The following is a 16647-nucleotide window of genomic DNA, read 5'->3' as shown; positions in this document are numbered from 1 at the left end:
GTAATCACATTAGGGGCAAGAAGGAGTTGATCCCATGCTAAGACGGATAAACATTTTAAATAGCTTAAATAGCTGACAAACTCAGGCGTGATAAGTAGCAACCATTTGAAAGGGTTCACAAACATTGTGTCCCTCTTCCTACCTGGGTGACAAGTAATAGGGCTTAAACAGCTGGGTGTTGGGATGTGGGGAGTCAGGGGAAGAAGGGGCTGTGAGCACACTTTCATAGGTACTTAACCCTTGAAATACATGATATTCTGGGATACTTGCAGGTAGTGTGCTTCTGATTAGTGTTGTGTCAGAGAAAGAGGAAGCAGAGGAATCTGTTGTTTGATTTTCTCCATTCAGGACAGTTTCCCACATCCACCCGGATGGCTATCACTTGTTCTCTTGCTATCCTGAGACTAGTCTGTCTGTCTTTACCTAGAGCTGAAGGTAAGCTGTATAAACTAGTGTCAAAATTAAGGAAATTCTTGGCCATTCACACTAATGCCTTTCATTTATATTTATCATTAAGTACTGGTTTATTTTCAGAGTTGTTTCCATTGGTTTGAATGCCAACTGGTTTTAATGCCAGAAGAGGTTTGAAGCGTCTTCTATATGTATGGTCCTGTGGTAATTGCTAGACATACTGTAATGCTCTGCTCAAAATAACACTTTTTTTTTTTTGGCTGAACAGTTACAAATAGACTATAGTTCCCAGTTAATTATACTGGAATATGTAAGATTCCATTTCTCTCTTTTGAATCTCTTCATTAATGCTGTCTGGCCTCTGTTTATACTGCTTTTCAAGCGGGACAGTTAGGGGTATCAGATGAGTATAAAATGAATATTCTAAGAGGGATTTACCTACAAGATTTCTCAGTGCATATATAGGAAGGCATGAACTGCAGGCACTGCATGGTGTGCATTTGTTACTAGCAACTGTCAGAACTTGGTGCTGTGGTACACCAAGGGCTGCTGCTCTTGGGTGAACAACACAGGATATGGCAGGAAAAAGTTGCTGCCAGAGAAGTTACTGCTCTTGGAAGGTGTATTACAAGTGTTCACTCTGTTCATTTCCTTTAATTTTCCTTCTGTATCTAAAGCATTTGTATTTCTAAATATATTGTGGCTATAAATGGTGGTCATAGCCAGATTGATTACTGCAGCTCATCTCTGCCAGTATTCTGTTTTTCATGTGTGTTTCTTTTACAGCTTTTCTTTACACAAGTCATAATTTTTCTTCTGGGATTTGCAGTTCAATCTAGATTAATGAGAGTCACTGAGTTACTTGGAGAATCTTGTCTTTCTTTTCTTACTCATACCTTTTTAAACTGTGAAATTTGTGTATGTTTTTTCTCAAGGGACGCTTTTAGCATAGATCACCAAATTCTTTCTGAGAGCAGTTCTTCTCTAAAATATAGCAGATGCTGAGGCCCCATGATAATCATAAAGCTTTCTCAGTGGATCTCAGGTGAAGTGTAAGTTGTGCTGGAAGAACAGACAGTTGTTGGGAGTAGGAATGCAAATGACTTTCTTGCCCTCACACATTTCCAAGTTAGAGCCACTCAGATAAGGTCTCACATTAGCTTCTGAGGGCTAGACAAAGCAAGCAGTGAGAGGAAGGAAGAATTGTTGTGGAAATACTCTAAAGGGAAGTCCCTACTGAGTGGCCATTCTTCTCCTTTACATCTTCGCTGCAGTGTGGAGCCTACATTTTGTGTTTCCCTTTCAGTTAGATTGTGTGGTGTTTCATCACTAGTACTTTACAAAATTCAAGAGACTTGTCTTCCTAACCAAATCTAGGACAAGCCCTGCTAAAAAGCTATATAGACACATAATTCTGCTCATACAATGTGATGACCATTATAAATTTAAAGAGAAATATGTAAGTATGTTTAATGGTTTGCTTAACTGTGATAAAAGCAGCTTTTCTCATCAATACAGCAGACTTATTAATATGGAAAGAATTATCATGGCCTGGGATACAGCACAAGCTGCAGAGCAGAAATCCTCAGGATTCCATCAGGATTTCAGTGAACAACAAGCTCTCTGTGCTGCAACTTATTCCAGAATTTCTGAATTCCAGAAGTTCTCTTCAAATGTAAGTCCTGTTGAGTGACAAAACAAGTTATAGCTATAGTTTTAGGGCTTAGAATAAAGTATAGTTTAGTTCTGATGAAAAAATAGCTTAAGAATTTGTCATTTTTACTCAGGCCTATCATCTTACTCTCTTTGGTATGTTGTATTCAACTGAAACACTCCCAGAAGGTAGTTCTCCTGTTCTGTCCTAGGAAATTTTATTTACTGTGACACAATTTAAAAGTCTCTTACACCACAGAGCCTGTGCAGAGCAGCTTTTCCAGTGTTCTTATCTTGACATAGGGAAGTGACAGTGATGGTTACCAATGGCAAGTAAGTAACGTGTCCTGTTGAATTGTGTTGAATATATTTTTTTGTAGGAACTGTGTCCATTCAGAGAAGAAAATTCCTTTGCCTTTTTGGTTGTTAAGAAAACCTTTGGAGTGCATTATTACTGTAACCAGGACTGACCTGTCTTACAGAGGTTGCACAGGGCAGTTTGCAACAGTAAGGAATGACCTATTTTAAGACCCAAATTCTGGCTCTAGTTCGGTCTCTGAAGCCAAACAGTTCAGCAGGTGAGTACTTCCATTGCTTCAGGGAAGGAAATCCCTTCTTCACAGCATTCCGCAAGAGGGCTTCTGCAACAGGAATGATGAATTATCTCTATTGCCCATCTATTGCAAATTCCTTAAGATGAAAAGAAACACAAAATGAGCTAAGCAGCTTTGTGCAAAACTATCAGCAGACAACTGTCTGCCAGAGGGTGTGCATTCTAGCAGGCAGCACCAGTGTTAATAATTTTTTTCATGTCTTTCCTCTCTGTTCATTTTTTTGGTGCTCATCATGGATTCTAGGCAGTGACCAACCATGTCCACCTCTCAGTCTGCCACTTAACTCTCAGTTCCGTGTGGCTGCAAGAGAGCTTTCTTGCTGATGTCTGATGAGTAGAATAGGGATTAAGACCTTCCATGTTTTAAGTGCTGTCTTCTTGGGCTCAAACAGCCAGTGTTGACAACTCATATACTTTTGTTAGCAATCTTTCGTTGCATATTACTTCATATCTTGACACTTGAGTTATGTTATTGTAAGTGAAATTCATCACCAGCATGTTTCATGGCTATTGAGCAAATCCTGGAAATGTGACCCCTGAAGGCATAGAAACAAAGCAAATACAAAGAACTTGAGATTTATTATTTAAAATAACCTAGTATTTATTCCAGTTTTGTGATATTTTGGATCCTACCTCATGATATTTGAATGCTTAAGGCTGACAGCACAAACATTTCATTCACACTCTCTCTGTGTTACACTCTGTTTATATAAGTAGTTCTGAGTGACAAGGAGAGCCCATCAAGAAAGTGGGAGATTTTGGAGAATGGGAACATAGTGAGCATTTCCCTTCAGTGCTGTGGAGCCGTTTATAACTCTGAGAGTCAACAGTACAAATGAGAATGTGTTTGCTTACATTTTCTTACAAGCATGAAAAGTGCAACTATCAAATTGCTGCAAGAAAAGTACAACGAAAAAATACAGTCTGTTTCTAAAACTGTTTTTTATCCCCGTTATGCAAAGTATTTATTTATTCTGAAAATCTGAGATTAGTTTCCTCTTTGCATAGCATTTTCAAGGCAGGTACTTTTTTGTGGGAGTCAAGTACAGCACTCAGGTTGCAGGTATCAAGGAATAAAAATTGTGGGTGTGCTAGTGCACAAGAAGATAATATTTAGGATTTGATCTTCCTGAGCATAACTGAGAGAGTGGAGCTGAGTCACCTATTCGATGGTCACCAGACTTACCACAGAAAATATTTTTTTCAAGGGATCGCTCTCATATCAAAACACATTTCCATCAATTTTAGATGATTTTCATATTAGATGTCATCTTAAAAGAAGTTTCTTCAGGTCTTCCATACAGCGTACATAAGCATATGTATAAACAAGACTCCTTATAGGAGTTGCTGTGAGAGAACTTTATAGTGATTTCTGAAACAAAACTGCAAAATAATGCTGCTTTTCTGAAGCCATGGAGATGCAAAAAAAAATAATTATTGGAAAATATTTTGATAACTGGTTCAACATATAATCAAAAACTTGTGGAGTATTTAGAAGATGAATTACTGAGCCATTAGCAATCTAGCAATATGATTAGATATCCATATTAATAAACAGCTGTCACTCTGGCACAGCAGATATGCTAGGTGAATATATGACACAAAATGTAATTTTTGATGAGTACTTTATTATTTTTTACTGCAAAATACGTTACTGACATTAGATACGTTGCCATTTGTTTGATTTTGCAACAGTGAAAGTGTTACTAAAAAAAAACAACACACAATTGTGAGAACAGTAAATCTTGTAAATCCTAGGATGTGATTCTCCTAATTGAATGGACTAATGTTGAAAGGTGTATTTTATTTTCTTCAATTGTCATCTAATAGATTTAACATTACAGGTTTATTATGTGGCATTTTGGTACTGGTAATCTTGCTTTTGCTACCTCTCTAGGCTCAGTATCATCTTCAATTCCAACTGCTGTTGATTTTATAATGCATGGCATGTAGGGTGTACATCTTCGCATCTGTCTTTAAATGTCAGATGTTGGAATCAGGCAAAATTTGCCATTGTGTTCTGAAGAGGAAAGCTACGAAGTTGACAAATACATTTATAAGATGTAGTAGTTTACTACCATAAAAGTGACTCAGTAAGTCTAAAAATTTCTTTAAGTGCAATGTTTTTTGTACTTAACTTCATTCAACTTTTAAAATCCATTTATCATATTTTCAAAACTTGTGATTATTACGAATGTTTTCTTTGCAAAACAGTAGCTCAGCAAAGGACAGTGTGACAGAATTTTTATATACCATTAGGCAAATGCATCTTCATGAACAAAAATGCTAGCTAGCCCAGTTGAGTTTTTGAGTCAGCTTTTGCTATTAATTTATATTTTCCTGTGGATTTTTCAGAACACTGATTCCTTTGCTGTGATGTACTGGGTAGTTAAAATTATAATTGTACCCCCTGAGAGGTCTTTTTATTTTTCTACTAGCTCTGAAAGCTATTAGTGATAGCTTGTGGGCAGAAGTGTTAAAAAGTACAATTATTAATAGCACATGCTAACACTAAAAGTGGGATAGCAGAAGTAAATACTTAAAATGGCATGACAGGTGATTAGCAAGATGATATTATAGGTAGTAAAAGGCATTCTGAAAGATGGATTTTGGAATCAACATTTCTGTGGAACGATAAAGCCTTCAATATAGAGTATTATGGTAGGAAGTATTGGTAAGAAGGAGTTGAAATGACTGTACTGTGAATCAACTTAAAGATTTTGAAGAGGGTTGGATGGAAGGTGAAAGAGCTTTGTGAAGGCTAGCATTGTAGAGTAAAATAATGCCAAAAGTTAGACCTGTTTGTAGCATGGTGTCCTTTCTAGCCCATGATATTACTTCTATTAGTTTTGCCAGTTCTTGCAGTTTTCTTTTGCATCTAGCAACATGAGTTTCTTTTTCTTTTTTTCCTAAAGTATCTGTAGACCTGTGAATAGATGAGTCTTCAGGGCTCTCATTCACATCCAAAGAGATTTTTTTTCTTCCAGCCCTCATCTCTCCCCTTTGCGCTTCTTGTGGAGGTGTCCAACATGGCTACAGTCATGGTACTGAGCAGGAGCGCATTGAGGGATGCTGCAGAGAATGGCCTGGCAAAGCATGGCCAGTCACCATAGCCATCTATGTTGAGGCAGCCCTTGTTTTGAGGTGGACAGAGCCTTCAGCTTTCATTAAAAAAAAAATAATAGTGCTTTCAAGTTTATAGATGAAAAGCTTAAAGACATCACTAGTGTGCAGTCTTGACTTGTAGAAGTAAAACAAGCTTAAAATACATGAGAAAAAGGAAACGGTATCTGAGTACTATACTTTGTGACCAGTCTTCTGATTTTCGATGTCTGGATGATGTTTATGAAGGACTGATTTAAGATGTAGACAAGAGGAATGAGAAAACTTGATGTAAAAAAGGGTCAGAATTAAAATTGTAAGGTTGTTGTTAAAGCTCTTAGCTTAATTTTGTTAGAAGACCTCTCAACAACTGTGGTCTCACACACACAGACTGCACAGTGGAACATGACTTCCTTGTTCTTTTCTATCTTTACGTAGTTTCTTATGCACCCTCAGCAGGAAACATGTATGTTCTGAGTCTTCATGGTGTTGTAAAGGTACTCAGTTGTTGCCATCATCCATTGAAGAGTCACCTTTTCCGAATACCTGGAAGCTCTAAAATGGGATTCTGTATGTAAGCAGCCATTGACTATGATGCATGTGGTATATACAAGGATTATCTGTTGTGTGTAGTCAGCCCTTATATCAGGATAGCTGCATGCAGCGAGTCAACAGAATCCCTAGACAATTAATAGGTGTAGAAAAATGCTGAAGGGAGTTGCTAAGTGAGCTGGCTGCAGGATAATAGTGTTTTGCCTGCTAGAATACATGGAATTGCATGGAAAACATTATACAGACTTCAGTGCTTGTCCTGGTTGCTGTTTCGTAGCTGGAGGTTATGACAGATTGGGACTACCATGATTTAACACCTGCATAAAATTTCTATTTTTGATCCATTGAACATAGGCTATTTACAAGGAAGTCAGATGGTAGATAGTGGAGAAAAATCCCACATTTCATAGAATTATATACTGTGTTGATTTGGGAGATGTAATGAAAGCGAGAAAGTTTAAGATGGGTAGGGGAGAGGTGAGATGTATTTCCCACTCTTTGCAGTTTGTTTGGCTAGTACCCAAAACCTAAGTACCAGGTAGTCTCCATGTAGAGACGGTTACTCGAGAAGGTATCTGATCATCTCATCACAGAGTATATGTGGTGTTCAGTGATGTGAATAATGACATGGTAAAGCAAATTCAAGTCATTAATCTACCTTCCCTTGCTCTTTCCACTGTCATCTGTGTAGTGGGATTGAGGTCAACTTAATTAGAAAAAAACCACAGATCAAGTGTAAGCTCAAGAATGACATATTTATTCACCACATAGTTTATATAAATGCATAATTACAGCTATTTGGGTGCATAATTATAGGTGGCACTGTTAGCCTATAATACTGAATCAGAAGTCTCATTCTGTGACCGTAGTTCATGATAGGTCTTCAATATAAATTGTAAAAAGGAGCTCTTTGAACTTAGGCTTTGTGTTTTTCAGTGTTTATTTTTGTTGGATAATGAATATACTATCTCTTTTGCATGCTTTTATGTTTGCAAATCTAAAAACCCATGAGGAGAGAGTTCTTTACAGTCGCTATTCCTTCTTTTGATACCATATATCTTTTTATCCTGGAAAACATAAATTCTGTACCATATATTTTACTACGGGTGGGGGGGGGTGGGGGGGGTGGAATGCAATTAAAGGCTTCTCCATAACACTATGGCCAGAGCTTAGTTGGAACCTTCAGCTTGGCCCTTCTCAGTGTATTTATTTATGTATCTGTCAGAGTTCCTACTGACTTACTTCTAGTAGTTTGCGTTTTTAATTACAAAGAACAAGATGAGAAAAGGGCTGTTTTGTCTTTGAGAGCTTAACTCAATGGCAAAAAATTGATTAATTCTGTATTAGGTTATTTTCTACATTCCAAAATGATTGTACCTGCTTGAGGCCACAGGGGGAAATACTTTCTTCTCATTCATATATGGCATGCATTTTGTAAATTAAACACATGGGGCATGCTACCATGCACTTTATCCCCTTACTTTGTTCAAGAAATATGAAAAAGCCTTAAAATATTAGGAAAACAAGACCATTTGATGCTTTACAGAACATCGTAGTAAATTTGTTTAAGTACCTGGGTGGTCCATGAACTCCCCATGTAGTCACATGCATCCAGGAGACCATGGATGGCTTTGGAACAAGGGAGTGACCACAAACATGGAGATGGCTGAACTCCGTTAAGGGTGCAGTCCAGTAGTGCAGGCGCTCTCCAGGGGCAAGTTCCAGAGTGTCCTTAAAGACTCCCCTAGGCAGCTTCTGCTGTGTTGATAAACAGCCGTGTTGGAGAATCTGGCTTGGCCAGAGTCCCCAGGCAGTCCCTGCTGCACAGCTGATGAAACTGTACACAGAAGAGAGCTGTAAATAGCCAACAGGAACTGATCCTGCAGATGCAGAAATGGTGACTGAGGATAGTCCTTTGTACCACCTAGCTAGAGAGGATGCATGTGGTTTGGTTACTTAATAGCAGTGGGTTATGCACAGGCTGAAGTGGTCATGCAGGACCACAGGCCAACCAAATGATAAAAAGCAAGCAGAAGAGCGGTTGGAAATTCTCTCACAATCCAGCTGATGATGCTGTTGTGAGGACACTTGCAATAGAGTCCAGACAGACAACAACTGTCTTGTTTTAGAAGTCTGATTGCCACAAGAGGAGTAGCCTGTGACAAGTTCCCAGTAACTCAGGTTTCTTTCACCACTCTGTCCATGAGCTGTAAAATCAAAAGGTATGGTCTGCAATTATGTTTATATTTTTAATTGCACAATTAAGAGAAAGAAATGCACTGAAGAAGTAATAGCACAGTGGTCATAAAATACTAAATTAGAATTTGCTGTTTGACTTTTAACCTATTGGGATTCACTGAGTTTTACTGCTGTAACAGGTCTTGCTACAAAGTACAATTTGTGAAACAATAAGGAAATAGCCTGGGAAAAAAAGGTTAAGAGAAAACGGGCTTATGTTAAAAAAATAATAAATTCAAAACAATTCATTTGCTTTTCTCTCACTGGAGAACTGTAAAGATACACTTCAAAGAATAAAGGGAACATTTATTTCCTTTTTTAAAGGTTACAGCATAGCAAGAGGATTTTAAAAGACAGTATTGACTTCTTTAAGTGGCATTGTTGTATGTTTGCACTACAGTGCCCACATACGTATTTTCTTTCATTATTAACCCTTAGATAGCTTTTTTCCTACTTCCGGGCTGCTAACACGTTCTTTTTCTTGTTATGGCTTAACCCAGCCAGCAGCTTAGCACCACACAGCCGTTCACTCACCCTCCCCCCTCCCTCTCTGGGATGGGGGGAGAGAATTAGAAAGAAATGAAAACCTGTGGGTTGAGATAAAGACAGTTTATTAGGACTGGAAAGAAAGGAAAATAATAGTAATAATAATAGTAGTACTACTACTGATAATGTGTACGAAACAAGTGCTGCACAATGCAATTGCTCACCACCCGCTGACCGATGCCCAGCCTATTCCCGAGCAGCCGGCCCCCCACCCCGGCCAGCCACCCCTATATATTGTTCAGCATGACGTCAGATGGTATGGAATACCCCTTTGGCCAGTTTGGGTCAGCTCTCTTGGGTCTGTCCCCTCCCAGCTCCTGCTGCACCCCCAGTCTGCCCGCTGGCAGGACAGAGCGAGAAGCTGAAAAGTCCTTGGCTTAGTGTAAGCACTGCTCTGCAACAATTAAACCATCAGCGTGTTATAGACATTATTCTCATCCTAAATCCCAAACACAGCACCATACCAGCTACTAGGAGGAAAATGAACTCTATCCTAGCTGAAACCAGGACACTCCTTTTGAAAATTCAACACATGGTTCACAAGAGTGGGAAGCAGATGGGCCACTCTGCAGAGGGAGTCCTTAGAGAGAGCTCTAACTGTCTGAGTCAGCCGTAACGCACCTCTGTGCTTTCAGACACTGCAGGCCTGGGGCTGCAGGGCTCTTAGGGTTGAAACATGCTCCTCATAGCCAAACACCTCTGTGTTTGCTCTTTGAGCTCTCACAGGATACAACCCTAACCACCACTTTGCAGACAGGCTTTCAGGTACCTACTGAAGTTTCATGGGCAATGTGTCTGGTCCTTTTGTAAAGATTTAAAATGCCCTTTTTCATTGCCCACATTGCACAATCTAGATCAGACTGTGAGGAAACTGCATTTATTAAAATATGTGCTGTCATTTTTTTAATGTTGTTTCTTCATACAAACCAATTAGTTTCCATAATGGCTTGGATTTTAAAAATGACTAAAGCATAGAACCGTCCAACATGTTGGTTTCTTAAACTTTATATATGTTAAAGTCTGTGGATAATTTATTTGTGACATGGAAAATAGTAGAGGGGAGAGTAATGAGACAAATGACCAACTTCTCATGTCATCAGCAAAACAGTAATGGTACACATGTAACAGGTGATTAAAAATGACAGACATCCAAGTTAAAGCCCCTGACGGTTAAGATCTGCTGACTTTCTTAGAAACTGAAAATCAGTGTCCTTTGAAAAGCTGGATTTGAAAACAGATTTGGAGAAACATCCAAGTGATAATGAGAACAAGAAAGAGGTGAGAAACATATAACTGATGCTCGTTTAAGATTCAGAACTAACTTGCTTGTGGTGTTGTGATACCCTCTCACATTGTACTGATAATATTTCTGTATGGATTTGGACATAGAGATTTAAGGATGACAGGGAAGAGTGTCTGTGTGTACAATTGTAATTATGGAAGGAGTTTGCAATTCTTAGCTTTTCATCTGTACAGATTGTATGTAAACATACACTTCTCTGGTTATTGCACAAGTTAAATAGTGTATATACATTCACATCAGACGTTTCCCTTTGTTGTGCTGCCTTCCACATTCTGTTGTCGCTGTGATTAGTTTTGTCACACTTCTGATTTAGGAACTTGTAGTGAGGCTTTCAGCTGTTTTTCCTCCTTCAGCCTCCTGAGCTACACTCCTGACATACTTTCTTTTCTGTTCCCACTTGTTCTGCCTTGTGTTCTCATCTCTTCCACACTATTTTTAAGATGTAGTTTCACATTAAGAGGCATCTTTTACAGGTAACTTAATGTTCAGTAACTATTAGAGTAATATCAGCATTTCTTCCCTATTAACTATGCTAGAATAGCTCTGTTTCAAAAGTAGCATTATCAGGCTTATAGTGCAGCAGTCTACCATATACAAGACCACTTTTGAGGCAAAAAATGCTTTGTTTTTAAGCCATGTGCTTTTTAAGATGGGAGACCAGGAACTGTGCTTCCAGTGACAGTTACTTCACAATAGTGTCACGTCCACCTTTGACCCTGCAGCCAAGTTTCAATGCCTGGATTTTTCTACATTTATACAGCTGACAAAGTAAGATACATGAGCTATAAACAAGAGCGTTTTGTCCTTTTCTTGTTTAAATATTTGTATTCCTACTTCATTACTCAAAGCAGAGAGGAACAAAACACAATGGATCATTAGGAAAATGTCTAACCTGTGTTTTAATAGTATCAAACTTTTGTCACAACAGTTATGCAAATGCAGGGGATTTGGTTTGTCATTATGCAGTCACATAGTATTTCTCAGGGTCAGAAACGGCCTGCTTCAGGAAAAGTGTGGGGAGGTCAGGAACAGGCATTTACCACTTATGTGCCTGTTCCTGACTAATGGCTTTTGCAGGCTGATGGCCAGCCACAAAGCCACTTGAAAGCAGGTGGGGGAGATGGGAGAGGTCTGTGTCCCACAGACCAGAATCCCTGTTGGATAAGCACGGCACCAAAGATCAACTACAAATAACCCCACAGAGTTTAATGATGTTTTGTGAAATTTTCAGAAGATGTTTTTTTTTTTTTTTTTAGCAATGAAAAGTCACCATGGTATTAGTGAAATACAGTCAATTTTAGACATTGCAATCAACATCGTATTTGGCAGACGCTAAAGACCTTTGGAAAATAAAAACGCTACTGCATTGTCTGCAAAATGCTGAGTAAATTTTTGATTGGTCACAAATGGCAAAATACAAGAAATATGAGCAACAAAAAGACATGACTGGGTTTCTCTTAGAGCAAAACCTTCTAAATAACAGCTTTATTTATTTTGTAAGGCTAGTGAAAGCAAAACACGTTTGGGGAGAGGGATGACCTACATAAGAAAATCACAGTAGGAGATGCCCCAGAGCAGAAAAAGAAACAAAGGGGCTGACATAAACTTGTATTGATAGGTAAATTGCTGCAAATCACAGTACTTTCCACTTCTTATTCACGTACCACAGTGCTATAAAGGATTTAACTACTCCTATGGCTTATTACACTCGCTTTTATTTTCAACACTACTTTAGCCGCAGTTGTATTATCATTCCACACAGGTCTAGGAAAAGAGAGAAGTAATAGTTGGCCTTCTACCCATTTAACTCAAAGGAAAAGTCAGGACTTTTGAGCTGTTTCTATGTTTAGTATGACTCTTTTTTTTTTTTTTTTTTTTTTTAGTCAAAACCATTTCTTCAGTGCTAGTGCTGTTGAGTTGAGACGGTTAATCCAGTTCAGGTTTGTCCAGAAATTCTAAGTCACTTTCTGATGCTCCTTGGAACAGGAAATGGCCACTTTGCCGGAACAGATGGCTTTGACATAAAACATGTGCATTAGGTGAGATGTCATTGGTGATGGACCATGTAACTATGAGTGTAAGCACCACAGAATTCTGTTGTGTCATGTAAGCCAGTGACTGCCATTGTAGGAATTCCCATGTCAAGGCTTTCACAGAGCCTTATGCCACCATAAAAAGCTGAACCTTTAGGAAACAAAGCCAAATCTAATCTACTACGATGGTGCCTGGTCTTTTATAAAGTCTTTCCAGGAACGTTTTCTTTGTCAGACTTACCTGCAGAGACTTCATCACTGCACAGAAGAGCAGAAGTTACTTCTCTGTACATACCATTTTGCCGTTGCTTCTGCAGCATGCTAGTTCAGATACTTGAGCAATTTGTGATCCACTAGAACTCCGAATCGCTTCTTGTAATGGTTTGTAGAGACTGACATTACACTTTTACATCTGCATATTTTATAATTTTCCTACCTGAGTGGACATTCTCTTTATTTGTAGTTATAGCTAAATTTTCTTCAATACTTACGATAATTAGAAACCTGGCCTCCCAACCTATATATATATATATATATATTAACCTATATATATTAACCTTCCAATCGCTGTTAAGTTTAAGTAAGCATTCTCTTTTTTCCTTTAGTCAAGCAGTAAACAAAGAACTGAGCAGTGCAGAAATCAGGACAGATTCCAGCAAAACCAGGTTATTTTTTCTCTTTGTTGCCCTTTATTGTGACAGTTGTCATTCGATAACCAAGCTGTCTTAGAGGATGCTCTTCTAGCAGTTTCCCATCTCGTGCAGTGATTTTTGTCTAGGCCATATATTCTTTAGGTAGTTTATGAAAATACAACAGGAGACAATTTCAGAAGCCTAAATGAACTAAAAATACATGGTATTTATATCTTTCCCATCTTCCTAGAGGCTATAAAATCTTGTTTTACATGGGGTCTGACACTGTTTGTCCTAGAAGTCAAGTTGATGGTTACTCGTTTCTTTGTTTTAGTCAGCACGCTTTGAAATTGATTATGAATTGATAGTGTTTATTGGCACTCAGCAGACACCTTTTTGAACTGAGACATTTCCACAGAGATTCTCAAGGGTAGCACTCCCTCATGGTCTGTGACCGACTTACGCACACTTAATTCAATAAAAACAAGGCAGAGCCATACCAGCCCACATTACACTCATCTACAAATACGGTATTTGCTACATACATGTCATCAAGCTCTCACTACCAAAAAAGTCTACGCTTTTGGACCTCCTCTCCTTTTTGAATCTCTGAGGCCAAAAAAAAAAAAAAAAAAAAGGAGGAAAGAGAAACTTCTGTCTTCATAAACTCATCTGAATTTCTAGAATGCTAGAATGGTTAGTAATACCTATGTTGTGTTTGCAGTTCCTGGGACTTTCCTGACCCATTCATGGATACCCATAAGGCAAATATTGTTTTAAATCTTAATTCCCTCACTTGCAAAAGCTACACAATATTATTTAATTCAAAGAGTTTACAGTCCTTTTCCTCATACCGATTAGTACTTCTTCACATTGGCCTTTTCTCATCTGGCTGTGCTTTTACTTGTATTGCATTTATTTTGTTAATGAGTGGAAATGCTTCAGCCATTACATCTGTAAATGCTGAGTGTGTCTTTAGTCAGTTATGCTTGCAGGTTTCCTAGCAAGAAGAATATTTTTCTCCTAGCTTTCCAAACCTGTAAACTGAGACTGGGCTACATGGCAAGTGAAGATGGAACTTTCTTTCCTCCCCTACCCAGAGCCTTAATAAAATGGCAAGGGGGATTCACCTGTACAATCTACTGTTATGTTCACCCTAACCTAATTTCTTGAGGAACTCTACTGAGTGCTCTTCAGGTATAAGTGATAAAGATGTGCAGCCAGTAGTAAAAGGTTTATTTGTTTATAACCTTGATTTTTAAATGCATAGTCCTATAGTTTTGAATGAACACTCAGAACTTCAAAAATTTCATCTGAAACGGTGCACCCTGAACTGGGAGGCAGACAAAGTCCATCGTAGCATGAAGCAGCTTTGGTTACATCCTTCTTCTGTGGGGTTTAGGCTTTGTCTTTAGTTGGGATCTGTAAGTAGAAATACTTCCAGTCATTCCTTACCAGTGAAGAAAACAGTGATAAAAGATTCTGAAAATATTGCTATAAGAGTAGTGTATTCTAGTTCTAAGATTAGCAGTCACATATGCTCTGAGAGTTTTACTTCCTTTTAGCCTGTCACATGAGAGCCACATTAGCTATGAGTATTACATTAGATGCATGTTCGGAGTTTGTTTTTTGAGACTGGCTAGTCAGTAGGACTCGTTAACTCTGATGAAGGGGAAGCAAAACATTTGCTGAGGTGAGTACAGTGAGTAGAGGTAAGCCACTAAACTTTGCTCAGAGACAGAAGATTGCGATGGCAAAGGCTTTTCAATTAGAGGTAAAAGTTGGAATTAAGGGAGTATTTTTGATAATTACTTTTCAGCGAAAAATTGCAGTGTAAAGGAAGAAAGTTGTCGCAGATACTGATACCTGCTAAGCACTAGAGTTGTTTATGACAGTGCGCAGGCACTGCACTGTGGGGGACTGACTGCAGATACACTGGTCATCGTGGCTTGGAGCAAGAATGAGAGGCTTAGGTCTCTCCATCACAAAATCCCTCAGTGTCAGAGCAATTAACAAGTTGTAGGGTTTCTTTTTCTTAGCTTTCAAGAGACGGTTCTGTGAAGCTTTTCTCTCCTACAACTTGGTTGAGATACTCTCAGCTGACTTCATTGTTCAGAATTCAAATACATTCCCTCTAGTTAGACTTACCTAGATGCTGCTCTTAAATTATTTATCGTTTTTTCCCAGTCCCCTTCTCACTTGGTAGAAAATTAATTTAAGTGATATAGTAACAAGCCATCACTACCTCAAGGGTGTATAATTGCTCATAAATATAGTCCTTTCTGTCTTATCTTTGTTTTCATAACCTTGAACGTGTTATAAACTTACCTAGCTAATAAAGCTTTAGTGCTTGTAAATAGTGATGCGTGAGGAAAACAGATGGGTTAGATCTTCCACTGAATGAATCAAAATGAGTCATTTGGAGTCCACTGTAGACTGTCAACCCAGTAAAATGATTGGGATGTGTGAGATCAAGCTTGGCTCTGAATGTTATAGAGACTGGAAGCAGTGGAAAAATAGTAAGATAAGGCTGATTAAAAAAAGTTACTGAACACCGCAACAAATAAATTGGAATTTCTCTCACGGAAGAGGGAAAAAGATGGAAAATACTTTAACTTTTCTCTGTAAAGGAGATTTTTTTTGGTGCTGTTGACCAGCAGACGGTACATAGTGGGAATTACGTTTTTAATCCTTCTCTAAGCAGCTGCTATATGTGAATGAGCTAAGGTAATCATCACAAGCATCTACGTTGAAGTCTATATCTATACTATTTTTTTTTATTTTTAACAACTAGATTAGCACCACAGTAGTCTCACAGATTAGGAGGGATGATTCAGTATCTGCTGGAGGATAATTCTGGAGTACATTTGTAGAAGGAAGGGGAGCTTGGTACAATGACATGGAGAGGGCACCAAGTCAAGTATCTTAAAAGACAGAGATGGATAGCTCATTGAAACAGGTTCCCAAGAAAACCAAGAAAAGTGTATTTTCATACTTCAAAGTTGATAGGTAAAAGGCAAGGACATTTAAAACTGGTAGGAAGACATCTACTGACTGGGAAAAAAATAAAACAACAAACAATGTGCTTTAATAGATTTTTAGCATCTCTAACCTCTGGAGTCAGGTAGTTAATCTGAACTAAAAGGTAAGTTGTCACTGTTACTCCCACTCTCCTTTCCCTGCTTCTTCAGTTCTGGGCTATGTTCCCTTTTTGTGTAGTTTGACTGATAAGACTGGGTTGTAACTTCTCAGGATGGTTTCTGGACTACTTACATTATTTGTACAGCACCAAAAAGACTTGCCAAGAACAATTTAACGGTGTCCTCTGGAAGTAACCACAGGGGAAATAAATAATGGTGAAAATCTAACCAGTGGACTGAAATGTTGGGAAAGTTCTGTATGCAATATAAGTATTCAGTTGTGCAAGTAACCATCAAAAGGTAAAATTTAGGAAAGGCAAATGGAAGCGCATGGTGAAATTTGAAGTACTTGACCTGTAAACATGGGATTTGCATCTGAAATTTCATCTCCCAAATGCAGTATTTTTCTATAAACTGAGCAATT

General features: G+C 38.4%; 1 protein-coding gene and 1 non-coding gene across 30 annotated transcripts in view; one reads left to right on the top strand and one right to left on the bottom strand.

The window, feature by feature from the left end:
- The window catches only part of CTNNA3 (catenin alpha 3), a 488015-nt gene that overhangs the window by 449372 nt on the left and 21996 nt on the right, over positions 1-16647 (top strand). The window lies entirely within an intron of this gene.
- The window catches only part of LOC308197296, a 722739-nt gene continuing 713159 nt past the window's right edge, over positions 7068-16647 (bottom strand). For 3 of the 4 annotated variants that reach the window (XR_013952747.1, XR_013952749.1, XR_013952750.1), the window contains one exon: positions 14032-14505. This is a non-coding gene — a transcript (uncharacterized protein). Of the gene's footprint in view, positions 8539-14031; positions 14506-16647 lie in introns of those variants that run through there. The other variant, XR_013952746.1, reaches the window with a different exon arrangement.

This window comes from Anser brachyrhynchus, assembly GCF_964034855.1.
Source record: "Anser brachyrhynchus genome assembly, chromosome: 6".
NCBI lineage: Eukaryota > Metazoa > Chordata > Aves > Anseriformes > Anatidae > Anser > Anser brachyrhynchus.
Note: the sequence above shows the minus strand (reverse complement) of the source record. Positions and strands in the feature narration are given on the sequence as shown.